We start from the raw sequence: 24802 nt of genomic DNA, 5'->3' as shown, positions 1-24802 counted from the left end.
ATTACAAATATATCAGAATGGCTCAGGATGAAGCAGGAGAGGACTCTCAGAACTCCACCATGCTTCAGCCGGTGACTTTTGATGCATTTGCAATGCGTTAACTATACTATTTTTGGACATATATTGAACACTTTTCTAGAAGAATGTTAGACACATGCTTAAGCAAACATATCCATTTTGCTTTTGCAAAAGGGCAGTAGTTTTCTATTTAGAAATGGCCCAAATAATAGGTCAGCAGCATGGAAAACTTGTGATCAGGCAACCTGAAAATTTCAGCTACCCACTCATGGTCAGTTAAGCTCAGCAAGACTGTCCAATCAAAGACAGACTCTAGGGCGTGATAGTCATGTCTGTTTCTTGGCTGAGGAAGCCAGAATTGTCCAAAGACATTTTTTGTGGTCATGTGCTTAGCATGACTATACACTAAAGCTGCACAGAATACTGCTATGTTCCCACTAAAGTGATATCTATTTATCTACTTGTATTTGCATGTTTTTGAGCTCTTAAGTGGGCAGGAGTTTGGACAAGAATGCGCCCCTTCCTTGACTGGGATGCCTTATGCACGGTCACTCACGCTCTGGTCACTTCTCGGTTGGATTATTGCAATGCTCTCTACATGGGGCTGCCCTTGAAGTGCACTCGGAGGCTGCAGTTAGTCCAGAATGCGGCTGCGCGAGTAGTAACGGGAGCCACCCGTGGCTCCCACGTAACATCACTGCTGCGCAGTCTGCACTGGCTTCCTGTGGTCTTTCGGGTGCGCTTCAAGATTTTGGTTACCACCTTTAAAGCGCTCCATGGCTTAGGACCCGGGTACTTACGAGACAGCCTGCTGTTACCTTATGCCTCCCACCGACCCGTACGCTCTCACAGAGAGGGTCTTCTCAGGGTGCCGTCCGCCAAACAATGTTGGCTGGCGGCCCCCAGGAGCAGGGCCTTCTCTGTCGGAGCTCCGACGCTCTGGAACGAACTTCCCCCTAGCTTACGCCAAGTGCCTGATCTTCGGACCTTTCGCCGTGAGCTAAAAACATACCGTACTTATTTATTCAAGCGGGACTGGCTTAATAGTTTTATTAAATTTTAAATTGGGTTTTTATTGTTTTAGGGTTTTAAATTTTCAAATTTTTAATGTCGGCCTTTGTTGTAATTTGCTCTGTTTTAAATTTTGGTTTTAATTGTATATATATTGAGTTTTTATCCTTGGCTGTACACCGCCCTGAGTCCTTCGGGAAAAGGGCGGTATAAAAATCTAATAAATAATAATAATAATAATGGGAGCTCACTTCGTTTCATGGCATTCGGGTCTTGAACCCAGGCTTTCAAGCTAAGTGTCTTTAACCACTAAGCCATCATGTCTCCCTATATATCTGTATCTGTATCTGCATCTGTATCATATCTCTATCTCTATTCTACCTCTATTATCTCTATCTATCTATCTCAACCTCTACATCAATTTGAAGAGAGAAGGGCCTAATTTCTGTCCAAAAAACCATGTATGGCTTAATCAGTTTGTTAGCTGTTAAAATACCAGAGGATTAATCTATTCTGTAATAAACTAAGTTATCTGCCTGTGACAATAAATGGTTTCTTACATCTTCATTTGTTTCTTACGATTATGCTATAATCTCTTTTATTTCATTTTCCTTGGGACTTATTACTTACCACCCCTCCCTTCACTTGCCAACTTAGTCTGTGAAAATGTATATCATTAATACATGTTAGCTTTAAAATGTCACTAGAAGACTTTGTTACTTTATTTAAAGTACTCTGAAAAATGGACTTGAAATTGTTTCTAAGACACTAAATCCTAGTTATATATAATCCACTATCTATGGATAAAGGGCATGCCACATCTTCCTAGGATTTATTTAAAAGTAATATAAAAATCTTACAATATAACTTTGCTAATTGGGTAAAATATAATTAGCTCTCACAAGATTTCACACTTTTTTCATGCGATCATGAGAAATTTTAGAGACGTGGTTGAAATCAGATGAGATCTGGGACTTTTAGTGGAGGGGAATAGATAGTGTTAGAAAATGATGATCTTTTCATATGTACTGAAATATAATTATTAAAATGATATAATCATGAAGGTTGAAAGGAAGTTTAAATAAGAAATGAGAATACATCCATAAATAAGAATGAAACACGTAACTAGCAGTTTTATGGCCAAACCTGGAAATAAATCTTAAAATAGAATTCATTAAATGCAAATGCCATGTGTTAATTTAAAAAAAAAAAACTAGCATGTGAGACAGAATGGTTTTCATATCAAGAAATGATACATGCATCTATCCTGCAAGGAAATAATGAGTTTGGAAAAGTCAGGATAAATACTTCAAAGTGGTATATTTTGAAAGAGTGGTATAAAATGGTGTAAAAAATTAATTTAAATAAATTAAAAAGTCAGAACAATATGTCCTTTAAAATCTAATGTTTTTGTTTGGGTGATTTTTTTAAAAAAATAAATTTTATTTAACTTATTAAAATATAAAATACAAATGAAAATGAAAATAATGGGGAAATGGGGAATAGAAAAGGTGAAAGAGAGAAGTATAGGGTAAAAGGGAAAAAAGAAAGAAAACCATTGACTTCTGACTCTTTTTAGTGCCGTAAAATAAGAACGGTAACATTAAAGGGTCAAATTTTTACTTTTACAGACTTAATATATACTGGCCATTTCTATAGCAACAAACTTGTCTAATAGATAAATCCCTTTAACTTTAAAGCAGAATAAAATACATCTCAACATAACAATAAAAAAATATGATCTGACTACTATTTGGAAGCTAGTTTGATAGACAAACTCAAAATCCCTCTGTTTTTCTTTGTTTCTTGCAACTGGACTATCCTTCAGACAGCTGATGCTTCTTACAAAGCTAATGCCTTTCTAAAAGAAGACACATGGCCACCCTATTAAAGTGCTGGACATAAACATATTTGTGGTTTGTGTTTGCTGCTTAGTAGAACATATAGATTATAGAACTTTTGAAATGTATTATATTTTGCAATATATTTTGAAATCTAAGATGTATTCTATTTTCTTTAATACATCTCAATAAGATAAATTATGAGAAACTACCAGACAGTAAATGTACTGTAGGGTTCTATGCTTACTTCAAAATATGTGGAAATCTTCATGGCCAAGCTGTGCAAAGGCAGAGCATAGAAAAACCTTTATACTCTCCTCAATCTTGTGTCTATATAGTAAACAGGTTTAACAGCAACAGGTTATTTTGTCCTTTGTTCTATGGTGAACTATGGTAAGATATAAAAAAGATATTAATATCCTGAATAATCTCTATCATATATGTTGCTTTATGTGCTGCCTTTGATTCTTTCGCAGTCTGATTCGTATAGGGTTCTACAGATCTACAGTGGTCTAAATGTAAGATTCTCTGTATGAATCACTCTAGCCTGATAATCCTATTAAAGAAAGGAAATAGTATACCAACTGACAATGGTAGATACTCCCGGTCTCAGAAAACCTGATTCATCTTCCAAGATTCATTTTCATCTATTACATTGTTATGACCAGGAAATGCATAACCTCCAGGAAGTTGGTATTGTGGTTAACAATATCAAAAAGTTGCTGAGTGATTAAGCATGTTCAACCAAGTAATGCTCCCTCTGTCTCTTTTCCACAGGAAATCTTCTGTCAGAGTTTATACAAATATCTCTCTCCCATGCCTCATAAACTAAAAGTGATCCCATGAAATTAGCTTAGTGCTCTAGACATTTCAGAATGTACCATATGAAAAGCATACCGATGTTAATATGAATATGAACAATAGGTCTGTAAGTGCTCCAGCAATAGTTGGCAAGTAATGATAGGCCTTGGGACTGGATATCTGGCCAGTAGATATCTTTTTTCTTTTCCAATAAATCACCATTCCTGACTATCCAGGTAGTTGGAAAACATCTGTAAGGTAGAACCTGTAATTATTCAGTATATAAGTATCAGAATGTGCAGATGATATAACTTTTTAACAGATTTTTATATTTCATAGATCTTCATTCCAGTGTAGGAAGTTAGTACTCACCCCTCTCCCAGAAGAATGAAATATTTGTTAAGCTACTGAAGTTCGCAGATGACACAACAGTGATTGGTCTCATTCGAGACAATGACGAATCCGCATATAGACGAGAGGTCGAACGACTAGCCTTGTGGTGCAACCAAAACAATCTGGAACTGAACACACTCAAAACCGTAGAAATGGTGGTAGACTTTAGGAAAAACCCTTCCATACTTCCACCTCTCAGAATACTTGACAACACAGTATCAACAGTAGAAACCTTCAAATTTCTGGGTTCTATCATATCGCAAGATCTCAAATGGACAGCTAACATCAAAAACATCATTAAAAAAGGACAACAAAGAATGTTCTTTCTGCGCCAACTCAGTAAGCTCAAACTGCCCAAGGAGCTGCTGATCCAATTCTACAGAGGAATTATTGAGTCTGTCATTTGCACCTCTATAACTGTCTGGTTCGGTTCTGCAACCCAACAAGAAAAACACAGACTTCAGAGGATAATTAGAACTGCAGAAAAAATAATTGCTACCAATTTGCCTTCCATTGAGGACCTGTATACTGCACGAATCAAGAAGAGGGCCGTGAAAATATTTGCAGATCCCTCGCATCCTGGACATAAACTGTTTCAACTCCTACCTTCAAAACGACGCTATAGAGCACTGCACACCAGAACAACTAGACACAAGAACAGTTTTTTCCCGAAGGCCATCACTCTGCTAAACAAATAATTCCCTCAACACTGTCAGACTATTTACTGAATCTGCACTACTATTAATCGTTTCATAGTTCCCATCACCAATCTCTTTCCACTTATGACTGTATGACTATAACTTGTTGCTGGCAATCCTTATGATTTATATTGATATATTGATCATCAATTGTGTTGTAAATGTTGTATCTTGATGAACGTATCTTTCTTTTATGTACACTGAGAGCATATGCACCAAGACAAATTCCTTGTGTGTCCAATCACACTTGGCCAATAAAAGTTCTATTCTATTCTATTCTATTCTATTCTATTCTATTCTATTCTATTCTATTCTATATTTTAGGAAATATTAAAAAGGCAGCATATATTTCTCTGGATGAGCAATGAAGAAACGTTTTAAAGACAAAACAGCTCCCCCCTTCCTGCCCCCCCTTTGTTAATGGAACATCATCTGCAACACAATAGTACCCATCTAGCAACAGACACTCACCACAGGGCACCTGGGAAGATTACATCAGCAAGCAAGACTAGCTAAGACCCCCACCCCCTGGGAGTCTGACAACCAATCAAGATACTCTTCCTGTGCCCCAGGAAGTTCAAAGCTCAGAGAAGGCATAAAACCAAGGCATGCTCAGCATCTCGGCCCTTTTTCTGTTCAGGAACTCAAACCATGTGGTCCTGTCCACCATTAAACCATCTTTCCAAGCAGTCTCCATGTTTCCAGTGTCTTTTTCCCCACTTGGAACTGAACCCAGATAGACATTTCTTCCAACACCTGTTTTGTATTTTAACATATATAATTATGGTATAATTATATGGTATATAATTAACATATATAAAAATGGTAGACCATAGAGGACAACACCTGGCATATCCTCACCATACAATACTTGCATTCAAGGCAGAGGAAAATATTTTCATAACAAGAACCATTGGCCACTGAATAGTACGAACAGTACAGTTGGTCTTCAGAAGCACTGTGGAAAACAGGGATGTGATAGCCAAGTAGAATGGTCCCTTGGTTACTGGTGGGAGGGGAACTCAAAGGACAAAGCAAGATAAGGTGGCAGTTCCTATTAATTCAAAACTATCCCCCACTAGCCTCCAAAGCAAATGCTGCAGAACTATTTTTGCAGAATGTTCTTCAAGATCTGTGTCAGCTCCATTGGATAATGAGGGCATGGGAGAGCTGATCTCAGATCACTGGAAACCTCAAGCAGCATTTCCTTTGAAGGAGAAACTGAGATGATTGTTATGTAGCTCAGCTTCCCAAAATACTGGGCTTTCAAAGTCTATGCAATTGTGAAGACACAGGAAACACAATTGATCACAAAACAGTGAAGACCCCATATAGGAAAGGGTCTGAATTTTCAAGTGGCCATTGTATCACAACATATTTCAATCCTCCCAATAAAGATATGCTTTTGCAAATCCATCCATCATTTCTTTTATAACTTCCTTTTTCCTTTGTGTATACTATATGTGTGTGTTTATATTCTACACAGCAAATGTGCTTCATTTTTATGTGAAACAGTGGTGCAAAGCCTACAGTTTGACTTGTTAGAACTTGATAGCTATGTCAACACTCCATTCTTGGTTACCATAACACTATGGCAAAATACTATGGAATATCACATACTGTATAAATATAGATGTAGCTTTTGGGAATGGGAACATTTCTAAATGGCTTAAAGCTATTTCACATTATAATCCCCAGAAATAAATGAAGACATAATTGTGGAGTGCATCTGCTGTTTCAAAGCCATGAACAACGTATTGTTATTTTTGATCCCTGCATCTCAATATTTTTGTCCATAAACAATAGAATGACATTTTTTCCTTCTAATTCATATTGCTGCTGCTGTTAGCATTATCTTTGAGTGCATTTCTGAACTGTACTCTCAGGAATAAATTATGGAAAAAGATTGCAGAATATAACAAGTCTTTGGTTTGGAAATATAGTCTGGGACTCTGCCAGCCATGATTTCTCTTTCCCTTAAGTCTTTTGTTCAGCTGCATCTTTGACTCTTCCTATCTTACATTAATTTATACTGATAACCAATTAACATTTAGATATATGGCACAGAAGCCCCTATAAACCAATCCTGTTGACAAGAAATGTGACTCACAGGTAGTACTTCTGGCTACTATGGATGTGGAAGAGAATCCATTCAAATAGCTGACATTATAAAATAGTGTGATGATCACTGATATCAACAGAATAAGTCTTTCAAAAACAGACATGGCGCATAGACATCAATAGCTTCCTGTCCAGCCAGAAACCATGTACATATTTTTCTGCCACCAGCCAAAACTCTCATCACAATATAAGACATTGGAAGTTTTATTCCAATTTCCATTTTTCTACTGTATGTACTAGACCAGGGTCAGCAATCTGTGGCTCTGGAGCCACAAGTGGCTCTTTAGGCCCTCTTCTGTGGCTCCCTGTCCCATCACTGGTTCGCCCCACCCCTCTTATTTCTTTTTTGGACTCCAGCCCAAAGCGGCAGGAAGCGAAGGCTGCCTTACGCACAAATGTGGTGTGAAGGTAGATACAGGGCAACTTTGCTCCTGCGCTCTCCTCCCCACCTCTCTTAAGCCCCTGGCTGGCTTGGGCTGAACCAGGAATGTGTGCACATGCAGAGAGACCCTCCTTAAGTGAGCCACTGCCCACCCCGGGCACATCTTTTCTGAGCTTTGGTGCTCACTTGAGAAAGGTCTCCCCACGCATGCGCATGCTCCTGGCTCAGTCACAGCTGGCCTGGGCATCCTGAGAGAAGGAGGGGGAAGCGGGTTACCGGAGAGTGCAGGAGTGAAGCTGCCCTGTACCTGCCTTTGCGCCACATTTGCACATGTTGGAGTCTCCCTGCGCGTGCAAACTCTCCCAGCTCAGCAACAGCTGGCCAGGGAGTTACGAGAGGAGGGGGGGAGGAGGAGGATGATCACCTGAAAGGAGGAGGGAGACACACACACAACACACACACACACACACACACACACACACACACACACACACACACACAGAGAGAGACACATACAGTGATACACAGAGAGCGGGTGAGAGAGGGGAAGAGAGGGAGAGAGACACAGAGGGGAGAGAGAAGGGAGATAGGGAGAGGGGGGCAGAAAGAAATAGTTTTGTGGCTGGGTAGGCATGGCTAGGTGGTCATGTGACTGGGTGGGAATGAGTGACATTGAGCTGGCCATGCCCATCCAGGTTTTGTGGCTCCTGGTGTGTTTTTTTTTCTGTAGGAAACGGGTCCAAGTGGCTCTTGAGTGTTTAAGGTTGCCGACCCCTGTACTAGACTGTATGTAATTAAGTCATACACAAATTGCTCACAGAAATAGTTTTAAAAAAATAATTGGGTGGTCAACAAAACACCCTGTTCAGATCAATGTAGAACAGCTCAATTTGTTTGTGGTCAGCTGCAAAATGTACAAAATCTATAACATGTGGGTTTCACTCACTTGTCTAAAAATCATAGCAGTTGCTTAAAGGATGAGTTCCAAATGATGCTTCTGTAAAATTTATAGATGTATGTTATTGGGATTTAACTGTGTGGAACAAATTATTGCAGTTTCCTCTTATACAATTCTTCCTTGACCAATTCAGTGACTGCCATTCTCTTAGGAAACAGAACTGGAGCTGGAACATACATTTCAGACAAACGGCTAACAATCCTAATGGTGGATGATTCTTGTAAAAGGAAACTGAGTTCCTTCTCTTGGAAAAAATGTCCATCTGGGTTCAGTTCCAAGTGGGGAAAAGATATTGGAAACATGGAGACTGCTTGGAAAGATGGTTTAATAGTGCACAGATCACATGGTTCGAGTTCCTGAACAGAAAAGGGCCGAGCTACTGAGCGTGCCTTGGTTTTATGCTGTCTCTGAGATTTGAACTTCCTGGTGCACAGGAAGAGTACCCTGATTGGTTGTCAGACTCTCAGGGGGTGGGGTCTTAGCTAGTCTGTGCTGGCTGATGTAATCTTCCCAGGTGCCATGTGGTGAGTTTCTGTTGCAAGATGGGTCCTATTGGCAAAGGTGGGGGAGGGGAGCAAGAAGGTGGGGGCTGCTTTGTCTTTAAAATATATTTCTCCATTTCTCATCCAGGAAAATATATTCTGCATTTTTAATATTTCCTAAAATATCTTCTAAGAGAGGGATAGATGCTAACTTCCTACATTTCTATGAGAATCTCTAAAGAGAATTCAGTGCCTCTATTCTATTTTTGTCTTCTTCTTACATTCCCCCCATCCACTTCTACCTTGTTGGAAGAAATGTCCATCGGGGTTCAGTTCCAAGTGGGGAAAAAGACACTGGAAACATGGAGACTGCTTGGAAAGATGGTTTAATAGTGGACAGGATCACATGATTTGACTTCCTGAGCAGAAAAAGGGCCGAGATGCTGAGATTCCCTGGGTTTTATACCTTCTCTGGCTTTGAACTTTCTGGGGCACAGGAAAAGTATCCTGATTGGTTGCTGTCCAAGGTCATAGCCAGCGTTGCTGGCTAATGTAATCTTCCCAGGTGCCATGTGGGGAGTTTCTGATGCTAGATTTTTATTTTTTATTTATTTATTTTGTCACAACAATATATGTAAGTATCATACAGAAAGGTTATATAGTATATAAACATATATATGAGTAAATATTAGGAGGTATAAGCATATATATATATAGGAAGAAGAAAAGAAAAACAATAGGACAGGAACGGTAGGCACGTTTGTGCACTTATGCACGCCCCTTATGGTCCTCTTAGGAATGGAGTGAGGTCAATAGTAGAAAGTTTTAGGGTAAAGCTTTTAGGATTATGGGAAGAGACCACAGAGTCAGGTAAAGTATTCCAAACACTGATAATTCTGTTACAAAAGTCATATTTTCTGCAATCTAGATTAAAGCGGTTGACATTAAGTTTAAATCTATTGGTTGCTCTTGTATTATTCCAATTAAAGCTGAAGTAGTCTTTAACAGGAAGGACATTACAATAGATGATTCTATGAGTTAAACTTAGGTCTTGTTGAAGGCGACGGAGTTCCAAGTTTTCTAAGTCTAGGATTTCAAGTCTAGTGGGATAAGGTATTTTGTTGTTTACAGAGGAATGGAGAACTCTTCTTGTAAAATATTTCTCCACGTTCAATTGTATTGATGTCAGAGATATGGCGAGGGTTCCAAAGGTGAGCTGTATTCTAGAATTGGTCTAGCAAATGTTTTATATGCTCTGGTTAGTAGTGTAGTATTTTTGGAAAAGAAGCTACGCAAGATTAGGTTTACAACTCTTAGAGCCTTTTTTGCTATGTATTTGCAGTGGGCTTTGGCACTTAGATCATTTGACATGAAAACTCCAAGGTCTTTAACGGGGGTCATCTGTAAGGTAATGTCCATCAAGTATGTACTTAGTGTTTGGGTTCTTTTTTCCTATATGTAAGACTGAGCATTTGCTGGTTGAGATTTGGAGTTGCCAAGTTTTATACCAAGCGGTTAGATGATCAAGGTCTTTTTGAATGATAGATGTATTATCAGTGGTGTTAAATAGTTTGACATCGTCAGTAAAGAGAACACAATTACTTGAGATATGGTCACAAAGATCATTAATTTATAGTATGAAGAGTGTTGGTCCAAGGACGCTACCTTGAGGAACGCCACTCTTACCAGGAACAGGATTTGATAGAGCATTGCCAATTTTGACCACTTGTTGTCTGTTAGACAGAAAAGCAGATATCCATTTGTGAAGGGGTCCTGAAATGCCATAGGATTTTAGTTTTAGGAGAAGTTTATCGTGTACTACTGAGTCAAAAGCTTTGCAGAAATCTATGTAGATTGCATCTATTGTTTTGCCTTGATCAAGATTTGTAGTCCATATGTTTTTACAGTGGAGAAGTTGTAAGTTGCATGATAATTTTTTCCTGAAACCAAATTGTTTATTGGAGAGTAGGTTGTTTGCTTCTAAGTGTGAGGTAATGGATTAGTTGATGATTGATTCCATGACTTTGCAGGTGACGCAGCATAGAGAGATTGGTCTGTAATTTTCGACTAAGCTGGGGTCTCCCTTTTTGAAGATAGGGATGACTGTGGCCAGTGACCAAAGTTTGGGAAGGGAACTAGTAGTGAAAGCTTTATCAAAGATTATGCTTAGGGGTTCTGTTATATTAGTGGAAAGTTTTTTTAAGAAGTAGGCACATAGTCCATCGGGTCCAATAGATAGCGATGGTTTCATGTTATGAAGAGCTTTTCCAACATTTTCTTCTGTGAAATCTATATGAGTTAAGTCATCATATTCATTGCTGGTACGTTTGTGGAATGTCGGATATGTGTCATCGCTGTTAACAAAAACTGAGCCAAAGAATATGTTGAAGAGGTTGGCTTTAACTGTTTCATCATTGCATTCTTTGTTGTTAGAATCTTTTAGTGGTGGGATGGATCTTGTGTCTTTAAGTTTATTGTTAACAAAATTATAAAAGGCACAATTGGAATTTGTGCGCAGAAGGTCGTCTTCTTGTTTGGTGTGGTAATTTGTGCATTCAGTTTTTATTTGGTTGCATATATTTCTGTAGCGGTTTTTGAAATTTGCTACATAGCCTTTTTTGTTTCTTTTCCAGAAGGATTTTTTTTTGGATTGAAGCTTTTTTATTGATATGGGTAGTTTGTTTTTCCTGATCATGGTTGTCATTTGTGGTACATATAGTTTAATGACTCTATTGATTTCAAGTAGGAAAACTCTATAGTGGTCTTCAGCGGTTACGCAGTTTGCAAACAGATTTTGCCAGTCCAGAAATGAAAGATCATTGTTTATAAGGTCGTAGTTGGCTTTTTTGAAGTTGTAGATGGGGATACTATTGTTATGATGATTTGAGTATGGACGTATATTGAGACGAAAATCAATCATGCAGTGGTCACTGTTGGAAAAAGTTTCTTTAATTTGTAAATCCATAAATTGAGTTTGGGTTGTTGCAGAAGATGAGATCAAGGCAGTTGTTGAGTCTTGTATTGTTAGTTACAAGTTGTTCAAGACCTAGGTTTGTAACAGCGTTGTATAGTGTAGTATGGATTGGATCAGTTGTACATTCATTAGTTATCCAGTTAATGAGAGGTAGATTTAGGTCACCCAGGAAGATGAGAGGGTATGGGCAAGAGGTAGCCCATGTTAGCAATTAGATGGGTCCTTTGTGTTGCAGATGGGATGCTGAGGCCTTAAAGGCCCATTGACAAAGGTGGGGGGAATGAGTTTCTGCTTCTCTGAGTTTCTACTTCTTTTTTTAGGGAAAATATTTAGTATATCTTAAAATATTTCATTTTTCTAGGAGAGGGGTTGTGTTTAATTTCCAACAACCTAAAAAAGGATCTCATTTCATCCTTTTATATTGGAACTTTCCACCTGAAGTGGTAATCTTCTGATAGTCTTTTTCTGAGCAATGATTTGTTTAATTGTAAGCAAAGGATTAAGATGAGGAATAAAGAACAGGAAGAACTCTTAGAAATGGTGCCAGAGCTAAACTTTGATGAGTCATTTGCAGAGAAGTGTAGAGTCCCCCTTTACCGTCACCCCCACAAAAAAACCCCACATCTGCTGGAGGAAAAAGGATTTGTTTTCTTAATTATATTGAACTTGTTATCAGGAGAGAGTCTGTGTGAGTTTCAGATTGCCTATTCTTGTAATTAGATAGTTTGTAATAATGAGAGAGGATTCTAGATATATACTGATGAGATGCTACTGCTTTTCCTGTTGGAATATCCTATCATCTGTCTATCTGTGTGTGTCAGTCAGTCAGTCAGTCTATCTAGACCATAAAATTATTTTTTGAAGTAGAACTATAATACCAAGTGGAAGAGTTTTGTATAAATGAGCCAGAGATGTTCCTTGTTTACTTTTTCCAGGAAGCTGTACAGCTAGTAAATTTGAAATCATATGTTTGATACATTTGAGACATGTTTAGAAAGTGATCTTGGATTCTTTAAGATAAATGTCATTAAGATAATTGTCATTTCCTGACTACCTCATTTAACAACAGTTCAATATTAGGACTATGTTTAAAACTAATTTTGTGAGCAGTCTTTGCATTTACAGCTTTTGCAGTAACTCTCAATCATATGATCACCATTTGGACATTTTGCCAAATGTCATTTTGCGAGAAGCAAAATTTATTTATTTATTAAATTTATATGCCATCCATCTTCCCGAAAGGGCAATTCTATTAATAGAGGTGGAAATAAAATAGGTTTTTTTCATGTGAACTTTTGCTTAATGCCAAAGGGGAAGTGAGATAATAATCCCATCATTTTCACATGATGTTTCACTTAGCAACCATGGTGCTTAATGATGTTGTTAATCCCAATTGTGGTTTGATAAACAAGGATCATCTGTAATTTAATTCTATTATTTAACTTTTGAGAGATCTTTTTAGTTTTAACCATCTCATTATGACTTTGGTAGGGACATCCTGCAAGACCTCTGTTGTTCAGCTTACAACCACCTGTTTAGAAATTTAGATGTAATTTTCCAGAAAGTCAAGCTTATATTTGGCATTTGTTTCAGCTTCCATTACTGGAAAATATAATAAACAATTTAGCTGCCATATGGCTCAATATGCAAACTATTTTAAGACCCACTTAAACAGCTACTTGCAGTGCTTACTCCATTTTCCTTGTCAAATTCTTGTCAAAGAATTACTTTGTGTTTTAAAACAATAATTTTCATATCTGTATTCCCCATGGCATCATACAATCTCACACACAATCATGAGCCAAGACAACTTGGCACCATATCCTCAAACAACAATTGTACTGTCACCACAATCAGTCTTTATACATGTATCATATATATTAACCTATCAACAGAATATTATGTCTCCTCTTACATTTGCTTAATGTTGAAACTTTCACTAAAGATTTCATTTATTCTTACACACAGTTTATTTCTATGATACATTCCTACCACATTCAGGAAGCAAAGTTTAATATCACAGTCACCCCAAAGATTTCATTATTCAAGCCTATTTATTATATACTTTATATAAATCAACAAAGACAATAATGACAATAATGATTGTTACATTCATACATATTTCAATCATGTGCTAAAGAACCAAAATCTGACTTGCACATTCTCTGTGGCTTTACTTTACTTCAGATGTTTTGCTCATTGTCACCTCTTGATCAAAATGCTTTTCATGGAATTCCATGAAAGTCAGGTGACTTCATCTCCCTTGATTCATACTTTCAAAGCTTTTTTAAAGGTTATTTAAAAAAATTATCCAGTTAACCCTTGACTTACGACCACCAATTGAGCTCCAAATTCATGTTTATTTATTTTATTTATTTATTTTATTAAATTTTTATTGTTGCTAAGTGAGACATTTTTTAAGTGAGTTTTGCCCCATTTTAAGGCCTTTCATGCCACAGTTGTTAAGTGAATCTGGCTTCCCCATTGACTTTGCTTGTCAGAAGGTTGCAAAAGATGATTCCAGGATCTTGGGATACTGCAACTGTCATAAATATGAGTCAGTTGCCAAACATCTGAATTTTGATCATGTGACCATGGGGATGCTGCAACGATTTTAATTGTGAAAAATGGTCATAAGTCAGTTTTTTCAGTGCTGTTGTAACTTTGAACGGTCACTAAACAAACTGTCATAAGTCAAAGGCTACCTGTATTAGGAATGCATTTATCCAAAAACAGTTGGCCAGGAGAAATGAATAAAAAGCTTAACAACAAAAAAAAGATGGACTTAAAATCTGTAAATAAATACAAAATTACATATTAAAAGGGTTCAAGATTGACAACTAATTTAGAAAACCTATTGCATTGGAACTTCAAAGGCTTTTAAGAACAAAAAGGGGAACAGAAGAAATCCAGAACAGCCTTTTGGGCAAAGGGAGTTATAATTTGGATGCTGAAATAATTGAGAAGAACCATGCACGATTTGTGTGATGGGCTTGTAACTACATATAAACCACACCACATCTTACCTCTAAACATTACCTTATCTTACCTCTGCTTTCTCCTCCAATTCAGTGTGTTTAAATTCTACATTACTCTAGTTCAGGGGTCAGTAACCTTAAACACTGAAAGAGCCACAAAGGTCCTAACCAGAAGCCCCTGTTCAATTCTGGAGCCAACTAGAAGTCCGGTTCCCCTACCATAGAGTCTCCTCCTAGCGCGGCATCCTTTTTTCTCTACCTGTCCTAACTGAAAGCCCTCAATTGTGGAGCCAACCAGCAACAGGAAGCCACAGCAGAGGGATAAAAGAACCACATGTGGCTCCAGAACCGTGGGTTGCTGACCCCTGCTCTAGTCAGTCTATGTATCTGAGGAAGTGAGCTGCAATTCATGAAAGCTTATGTCTTTAATTAAGGTTTATTCACTAGACATTAAGCAGTTCATTTCATTCTGACCCAATAATGCCTGGCCATATATCCAGTTCCAAAATTTATGTTTTAGGGTGTAATTTTGAATATACAACTAAAGTTATACAATATGTTTATTAAATAATTTACCAATTATCTTTACTTGCTGCTATTGTTGTTTTTAATAGAAAAAAAGCATGCATGGTTAATTTTAACTAAATTGATAAAAACTTGCACATAAACTCTTAATGCAAGTAGAAATGTACAATTCACTATAGTGAAGAAGTCTGTAACCAACATTTATTTCAAAAGACTACACAACATTCATATAACTTCTCATTCCTTTTTACTGGGAAAATTGAAATACTTAATTACTATAGTTTCTCTCTCCCTTCCCCCTCCCATTTCTCCATATATTTTTACTTGCTAAGTTACAGTCCAACAAAATTGGTGGATATATTTCATATTTTAGTGCTGTCACAAAACAGCTGCCAGAGAAAGTGGAAAACTTGCATTATTCACAAAATTGATAGCAGTCACTACATTAGTATCATTGAAATGGAAAATATGTGTTTTTCCAAGCTGAAACAAATACATGGCAACTTGGAAATTATGCAGAATCATTGTGAGTAGGTTATGTTTTGCAAAATCAAAACATTGGGTATTTGAGTTGTTCTGTTCTGGGTTTTGGCCAAAGCAATGTGTATCACAAGGATGACAATTTGCCTTATCCTCTCATCATTTACAAGGCCTCTACACCAGACTGCCTGCATACATTCACAGAATTTTCTTTTTCTTGTCTTCTCATCTCATCTCATCTTATCTCATCTAATCTAATCTTTCTTGTTTTTGTTTCTAAAATCTGCCCACTGAAATCATGCCCACCAAGTGCTGCATGCCCAATACTAGCCTGCCTTTAATTTCCTATAAATTTCTTTTTCCTTTCTTATTTTCTGTCATGCTCAATGCTAAAGAATACAGGTAATCTGCTTATGACCATAATTATCGTCATAATTATGGTCATAATTAGCCTGCTAATTATGGTCTTAAGTCAGAATGCTTATAAAGCAGATCATCACATGACTGATTTTACAACCATTTTTGTGATAGTAAGTGAACGTCACACTCATTAAGTGACCACCACAGTCATTAATCAAATGCTGTGGTCATTAAGTGAACCATTGTTCACTGAAGTGAGTTCTTTTTAAATAGCCATAAATGTGGCTGTTGCCAAGTGCCTGAAATGCAGTCATGTTATTGTGGGGAGGAGGCTGGCTGTTAGAACTTCTGAACTGGCTCATACAGTAAGTTTTCTTCTGGTTGACCCATTGTAACTTTGAATGATCGTTAAATTGAGAACTGCTTCTATGGTGAGGTAAAGGAAGAGGGGATTGGGAGACTGTAGGGCTTGTAAATTGGATATGTGTTGTGACTGAGGCCAAGGACATGAGCAGAGAAGCTTTTTAACTGGCACGCTTATGGTCCCAGACTTCCTAGCATCTTTTTTTCTTTATCTTTTCTTACCCATTGCTACCATGTATTATAATATACCTAGGATTCCCCAACCCTGTCCCTCAAACAAATAAAGGAGTGGTATAGGCACAATCCTTTTACTCACGGTTTTTCAAAAACACATGATCACAATGGGATTCCACCAGTAGAGCTAAACTTCCTGACACACTATAATGTGCAGCTGGGGTGTCCTTAGCCATTTTAAACTTGTCCTTTAGCCTAACCTTATAAAATCTAGAAAGAAAAGTATTTTTGTCATCCTGTTTAAAACTCAGTATTATAGATCTTAATAAACTTGAGTCAGTTTTGAAAAATAAGGGCACATGTATACCTAGGGAAGGTTATTGTAATGAAAAAATTTAATGATTTTTTTAAGGCAAATGAGGCTGAATTTGTAAAAATTAAATGGAATTTATTGGAAAAAGGTAAAAAATAGATCAAAAAATAGTGATATTTATTTATTTATTTATTTATTTATTAATCATATTTATATACCGCCCTATCTCCCAAGGGACTCAGGGCGGTTTACAGGCACTAAAAACAGATAAATAGAATATAAATACAATATAAAACATTTAAAAAACTTATTCTAAAGCCCGTCCAATTAAAAATAGAAATAAAACCCAATTTAAAACCCAAAATTTAAAATCTAGCTCAGTCCTGCACAATTAAATAAGTATGTTTTAAGCCCGCGGCGGAAGGTCCGAAGGTCCGAAAGCTGACGAAGTCCGGGGTAGATCGTTCCAGAGGTGGGAGCCCCACAGAAGGCCCTTCCTGGGCGTCGCCAGCGACATTGCCTCGCTGACGGCACCCTGAGGAGACCCTCTCTGTGAGGCGCGGGGACGGTGGGAGGTATTCGGTCGCAGTAGGCGGTCCCGTAAATAACCCGGCCCAATGCCATGGGCGCTTTAAAGGTGGTCACCAAAACCTTGAAGCGCACCGGAAGGCCACAGGAAGCCAGTGCAGTCTGCGCAGGATAGGTGTCATATGGGAGCCACGAGGGCTCCATCTATCACCAGCGCAGCTGCATTCTGGACTAACTGTAGCCTCGGATGCCCTCAAGGGAGCCCCATGTGAGAGCATTGCAGTAATCCAGGCGAGGCGTCACGAGTGCGTGAGTAACCGTGGATAGGGCATCCCGGTCCAGAAAGGCGCAACTGGCGTACCAGGCGAACCTGGTGAAACGCTCTCCTGGAGGCGGCCGTCAAATGCTCTTCTAGAGACAGCCGTTCATCCAGGAGGGCGCCTAAGTTGCGGACCCTCTCCATCGGGCCAATGACTCGCCACCGATGTTCAGCGGTTAGCTGACTGTGCGGGATGCGGCATCCACAGCCACTCTGTCTTGGCGGGATTGAGCTTGAGCCTGTTTCTCCCCATCCAGACCCGTCGGCCTCCAGACACGGGACAGCACTTGATAACCGTTGGGGTGGTTCGGTGTGAAAAGTACAGCTGAGTATCATCCGCATACAGCTGATACTTCACACGAAACCACTGATGATCTCACCCAGCGGTTTCATGTAGATGTTAAACAGAAGGCGAGAGAATCGACCCTGCGGCACCCACAAGTGAGGCGCCTCGGGGCGACCTCTGCCCCCTGTCAACACCGACTGCGACCGGTCGGAGAGATAGGAGGAGAACCACCGATAAGCGGTGCCTCCACTCCCAATCCCCAACCGGCGCAGCAGGATACCATGGTCGATGGTATCGAAAGCCGCTGAGAGGTCTAATAGGACCAGGGCAGAGGAACAACCCCTATCCCTGGCCTCAGAGATCATCTACCAATGCGACCAAAGCCGTCTCCGTGCTGTAACGGGTGGAAACCGGACTGGAGCAGGTCTAGATAGACAGTTTCATCCAGGTGCAAGGGAAGCTGATATGCCACCATACTCTCTACAACCTTCGCCGGCGGGTTGGAGACAGACGATAATTACCTAAAACAGCGGGTCAGGAAGGCTTCTTAAGGAGGGCCTCACCACCGCCTCTTTCAAGGCGGCGGAAGACACCCTCCACCAAAGAGGCGATCGTACTCGCCTGGAGCCAGCCTCGTGTCACCTCCCGAGTGGCCAGCACCAGCCAGGAGGGGCACGGGTCCAGTAAACACGTGGTGGCATTCAACCTACCCAGCAACCTGTCCATGTCCTCGGGAGCCACAGGGTCAAACTCATCCCAAATAATGTCGCCAAGACCACCCTCGGCGTCTCACCCGCATCACGCAATCTTGGTCCAGACCATCCCGAAGCTGAGCGATTTTATCGTATAGATAACCGTTAAACTCCTCAGCCCGTCCCTGCAGCGGGTCATCCCGCTCCCCTGATGAAGGAGGCGAGTCACCAAACAGGGCGGCCGGGCGGTTATCTGCCGATGCAATGAGGGAGGAGGCGTAGCTACGCCTCGCTTCCCTCAATGCCACTAGGTAAGTCCTAGTATAGTCATAGAAACTATACTAAAACCTTACAAAGAAGAAAAGGCAGAAAAAGAAATACTAAATTAAAAAGATATTCAGATACTGTGATGTATTTATACCTACAAGATCAGAATAGTGCAAGTCATGGTGTTCCCTCTGATACTCTAAGGAAGCTCAAGTTAGACTTTGAAGAAACAGGATGGGAAGACTGTTGATATTGTAAAATTTTTGTGTCAGAAAAGTGAATATTGTGGATATCAAGAAAACAAATGGATCATCAAATAAATCAACTAAGAGATCTCACTAGAGGCATAAATGATCAGGCTCAAATTATTGCACTTCAGACACATTATGTGAAGACCTAGGTCTCTAGAGAAGGTTCCAATGTTGAGAAACGTGGAAGAAACTATTAGAAATGCACCATTAAAAGACCTGAAAGACCAGATTAGGACAGATCATAATGGAGGAACTCCACCTATACAGTTACTAAGGATAAACATTCACTTGATGGCAAATAATCCAGCAATAGAAAAAAATGGGCAAGTTAGTTTTGTCCATAGAGTGACCAGGAGTCAAAATCATCAGGAGGTGCGGTGGCGCAGTGGTTGACTGCCGGGTGCCTGCAATTTGGCAGATCGAATCTCACCAGGCTTAAGATTAACTCAGCCTTCCATCCTTCCGAGGTCAGTAAAATGAGAAGCCAGATTGTTGGGGGCAATATGCTAACTTTGTAAATCGCTTAGAGTGGGTTGTGAAGCACTGTGAAGCGGTATATACATATATGTGCTATTGCTATTGCTATACTGGAGGAATTTGTACTGGTTACCCAATAGCTACCAGTCATTATGGTCATTATGTCTCAAGGCCTCATCATCTCTGGGATCACCTATTCCAAGTAAATTCTTCATATCTAATATGCTTTGACTAAGAGGAATGTCATAAAGTTAGGTCTAGAGTGCTACCTTTGAAGTTCTTCTGAATTACAGAGCTATTCCTCTGGCTTATGGTTTGTCCCTGGCTGAGATTTAGCATTGTGAAGTGGTATATAAATCTAAGTGCTATTGCTATTGCTATCTAGCTCACTAACATTCTACATTAGAGTAAGCTTACATACTTACAAGTTCATGCATGTGCACATAGACATACATAGAACATGAAGTTATACAAATTTGTAAATGTCAATTTTTATATTTAGTTGCACAAAATAAAATTAAAAATCAGCAAAACTGGTTCACTACCATGCCTGCTTAATTGGTGAAGCATTAATAGACACTTCAACTTAATTTTCTCCCTTTTTGTCATCATATATTGTAATATGCTCTGAATCAGAGCTGGGCACCCTATGGAAACAAATACTACATTGCCTTTGCCAGAATGCGACCGGTCGGAGAGATAGGAGGAGAACCACCGATAAGCGGTGCCTCCACTCCCAATCCCCAACCGGCGCAGCAGGATACCATGGTCGATGGTATCGAAAGCCGCTGAGAGGTCTAATAGGACCAGGGCAGAGGAACAACCCCTATCCCTGGCCCTCCAGAGATCATCTACCAATGCGACCAAAGCCGTCTCCGTGCTGTAACCGGGTGGAAACCGGACTGGAGCAGGTCTAGATAGACAGTTTCATCCAGGTGCAAGGGAAGCTGATATGCCACCATACTCTCTACAACCTTCGCCGGCGGGTTGGAGACAGACGATAATTACCTAAAACAGCGGGTCAGGAAGGCTTCTTAAGGAGGGCCTCACCACCGCCTCTTTCAAGGCGGCGGAAGACACCCTCCACCAAAGAAGCGATCGTAATCGCCTGGAGCCAGCCTCGTGTCACCTCCCGAGTGGCCAGCACCAGCCAGGAGGGGCACGGGTCCAGTAAACACGTGGTGGCATTCAACCTACCCAGCAACCTGTCCATGTCCTCGGGAGCCACAGGGTCAAACTCATCCCAAATAATGTCGCCAAGACCACCCTCGAGCGTCTCACCCGCATCACCGCAATCTTGGTCCAGACCATCCCGAAGCTGAGCGATTTTATCGTATAGATAACGTTAAACTCCTCAGCCCGTCCCTGCAGCGGGTCATCCCGCTCCCCTGATGAAGGAGGCGAGTCACCAAACAGGGCGGCCGGGCGGTTATCTGCCGATGCAATGAGGGAGGAGGCGTAGCTACGCCTCGCTTCCCTCAATGCCACTAGGTAAGTCCTAGTATAGTCATAGAAACTATACTAAAACCTTACAAAGAAGAAAAGGCAGAAAAAGAAATACAAAATTAAAAAGATATTCAGATACTGTGATGTATTTATACCTACAAGATCAGAATAGTGCAAGTCATGGTGTTCCTCTGATACTCTAAGGAAGCTCAAGTTAGACTTTGAAGAAACAGGATGGGAAGACTGTTGATATTGTAAAATTTTTGTGTCAGAAAAGTGAATATTGTGGATATCAAGAAAACAAATGGATCATCAAATAAATCAACTAAGAGATCTCACTAGAGGCATAAATGATCAGGCTCAAATTATTGCACTTCAGACACATTATGTGAAGACCTAGGTCTCTAGAGAAGGTTCCAATGTTGAGAAACGTGGAAGAAACTATTAGAAATGCACCATTAAAAGACCTGAAAGACCAGATTAGGACAGATCATAATGGAGGAACTCCACCTATACAGTTACTAAGGATAAACATTCACTTGATGGCAAATAATCCAGCAATAGAAAAAAATGGGCAAGTTAGTTTTGTCCATAGAGTGACCAGGAGTCAAAATCATCAGGAGGTGCGGTGGCGCAGTGGTTGACTGCCGGGTGCCTGCAATTTGGCAGATCAAATCTCACCAGGCTCAAGATTAACTCAGCCTTCCATCCTTCCGAGGTCAGTAAAATGAGAAGCCAGATTGCTGGGGGCAATATGCTAACTTTGTAAATCGCTTAGAGTGGGTTGTGAAGCACTGTGAAGCGGTATATACATATATGTGCTATTGCTATTGCTATACTGGAGGAATTTGTACTGGTTACCCAATAGCTACCAGTCATTATGGTCATTATGTCTCAAGGCCTCATCATCTCTGGGATCACCTATTCCAAGTAAATTCTTCATATCTAATATGCTTTGACTAAGAGGAATGTCATAAAGTTAGGTCTAGAGTGCTACCTTTGAAGTTCTTCTGAATGACAGAGCTATTCCTCTGGCTTATGGTTTGTCCCTGGCTGAGATTTAGCATTGTGAAGTGGTATATAAATCTAAGTGCTATTGCTATTGCTATCTAGCTCACTAACATTCTACATTAGAGTAAGCTTACATACTTACAAGTTCATGCATGTGCACATAGACATACATAGACATAGAGAACATGAAGTTATACAAATTTGTAAATGTCAATTTTTATATTTAGTTGCACAAAATAAAATTAAAAATCAGCAAAACTGGTTCACTACCATGCCTGCTTAATTGGTGAAGCATTAATAGACACTTCAACTTAATTTTCTCCCTTTTTGTCATCATATATTGTAATATGCTCTGAATCAGAGCTGGGCACCCTATGGAAACAAATACTACATTGCCTTTGCCAGAATCAGAATTTTTCAGGATAGGAAAACTTTATTTAAAAAAATTAGATTTTAGATTTTTCAATTCATAATATACAAGATGATTTCAAGCAGTCAGCTGTTTTCTCCCAGTCCTTCATATTGGAACATGTAAACAATGATACTTTACCATCCAGTGCTGCCTTACAGGCAGATTGGACCATTTTATGGAACAATTTTGGGAATTTGCTTGAACAGAGAACCATCTGCAGCTAAAGCTAAGACCCCATTGTGCAGAAAGAGTGGTGATAGCTCAAGGAGGTACCCTTGAAATTATTTGACTGCTGCATAACACTCTCTGTTTCATGATTTATGATGCAAATCAGAGTCTCTTTTGAAAGCATGCAATTATGTTGGTTTGCTTCCTGTTGTGTTCTCTGGCCTTTGTCATAAGAATGAAGCAATGGAATTTCAGTAGCTAACATGTTCTGTGAATGGTAGCATTGTGCTATACAGCTCTGACCTTTTCAATATTCTGTCGTTCAAACATGAGTTGTCTCTTTGCACTCTCAGCAGCCTCCGGGAAGAGCAAAGTTACAGGAAAATGCAGAATACTAAAAAGAGAAAGAATGGTATGATTCATTGTCTCAAAGCCACAAACTATGCCTGTTTTGTCTAGAATTTACTTGAAATAGATGAAAAAAATTAAGCCCTCTTATGCCAGAGTTAGCTCTAGGCACCAGGGATACTCTGAATGACCCTTTTCAATACAAACCCAGCTGTTGACATGCAATTTCATTTTTTTTATTCCTGTGTTTCTATCTTGTCATAGCTGTCTTTTTTCTCTACTTCCTGACATATTACAATGTGCTTTGTAAGGAAAAAAAAATCCTCTTTTGTCGTCTACACAGTGAAGAATGGAACTGAATTTTGCATCCTGAAAACATTTGAAAAATACTATGTATTTAACCAGTGAATGAAATATGGATATTTTGTCCTATAATTTATGAAAAAAACCCAGAAATAATAGAGCTTAAGGCACTTAGATAAACTAGATACCTTACAGTGAGAAAGAAAGCATTTGTTTAAAAATGACTGAAAAATGGTAACTACACCTTCCTATAGTAGTGAACTGAATACCTAAAATAGCCATGGAACATTTTAACTGAGATCTAAATTCAATCAAGATACCACGTAGTTCCAAGTAGCTGATTGGTCTACTGCAAAGTAGTAGTCTCAAGAACAGCTCCTCGCTCAAAAAAAAAAAAAAAGTTCATGAAGTGTACTTTAATTAAATACTGTTAAAATTACTTATTAAAAATTTCATAATGTTTGCCTTCTATCCTGATGAAAATTACAGTTCAGTGAAAGGCTTTGGAAAGGCTCTGGGTGCTGGGACAACCTAAGGCCGTCATGCAGTCATAATATCATTGAATTTAAAGGTAGGAACTTTCAAGACCTATTAACTTTGTTTGTAGGAGCCTAAATGTTATGTTTTTCTCCTGTTCTTGAAGAAAGGGGCATGTGACAGGAAAAGATGATAGATATTGCCAAAGATCCTGGGAGCAAACTTGCTTGATTTCCAGTTCTGTTTGTGTTTCCTGCTTTCTAAGGAGCCAGTGGCCCTCTGCTTATTAAACTCATCAGCTTCTCTTTCTTCTGTCACCAGCTGACCAATTAGGCCTTGCTGCTTGATTGCTTGCAGTGACATTAACAAGTGACTGCTACTTCACCCCCACAGTTCAAGAAGAGCCTGCAGGAGCAAATGGCCAAATGAAAAAGGGTGCATTATCTCTTCCTTGCCAGATGTACCAAAAAACCCTCCAACAATCTACATATTATTAAATATTTGGCTTTAGCCCTATGTAAATGTTACACTTATTGCTCTGCACATTAAAAGACTGGCATAGAAAGCAAGGTGTGATGTGGTATATTAGTTGCTTGCTCTAAATGAGTCTTATGCATGGTTTAAAAAGCAAAATAGTAAACTATGATATGATGTACTGTAGATATTAGAGTTCGCCACAATCAAGATGACAGATAAGAAAATACATTAGTTTTGTAAACAGCACAAAATCAGAATAGTTGTTATGGTGATAACATGGGCACTTATAAAATGTGCTTGAATCTTGTACTGATGACTACCACTTAGAGTTGACATTAGAAAGATGCACATACGACATTTTGACATTAAAAAAAAGATTAAATAAAAGAAACATTTGATGCTGGCAGATAAAAAGCATCTAAATGTCTACTCCTCCATTTGTTCTGAATCCATCCTGTATAACCAAAC

At 39.3% G+C, this 24802-nt stretch overlaps 1 long non-coding RNA gene across 1 annotated transcript in view; it reads right to left on the bottom strand.

Moving 5' to 3' along the window:
• Positions 1 to 3486: 3486 nt before the first annotated feature.
• LOC131203154 (uncharacterized) overlaps positions 3487 to 24802 on the bottom strand; it is a 47618-nt gene continuing 26302 nt past the window's right edge. Inside the window, exons 2-3 of the long non-coding RNA XR_009156316.1 lie at positions 23033 to 23123; positions 3487 to 3922 (exon numbers count right to left, since the gene is read on the bottom strand). This is a non-coding gene — a long non-coding RNA (uncharacterized LOC131203154). The remainder of the gene's footprint in view (positions 3923 to 23032; positions 23124 to 24802) is intronic.

Source organism: Ahaetulla prasina, chromosome 8 (assembly GCF_028640845.1).
Source record: "Ahaetulla prasina isolate Xishuangbanna chromosome 8, ASM2864084v1, whole genome shotgun sequence".
NCBI classification, from domain to species: Eukaryota; Metazoa; Chordata; class Lepidosauria; order Squamata; family Colubridae; genus Ahaetulla; species Ahaetulla prasina.
Note: the sequence above shows the minus strand (reverse complement) of the source record. Positions and strands in the feature narration are given on the sequence as shown.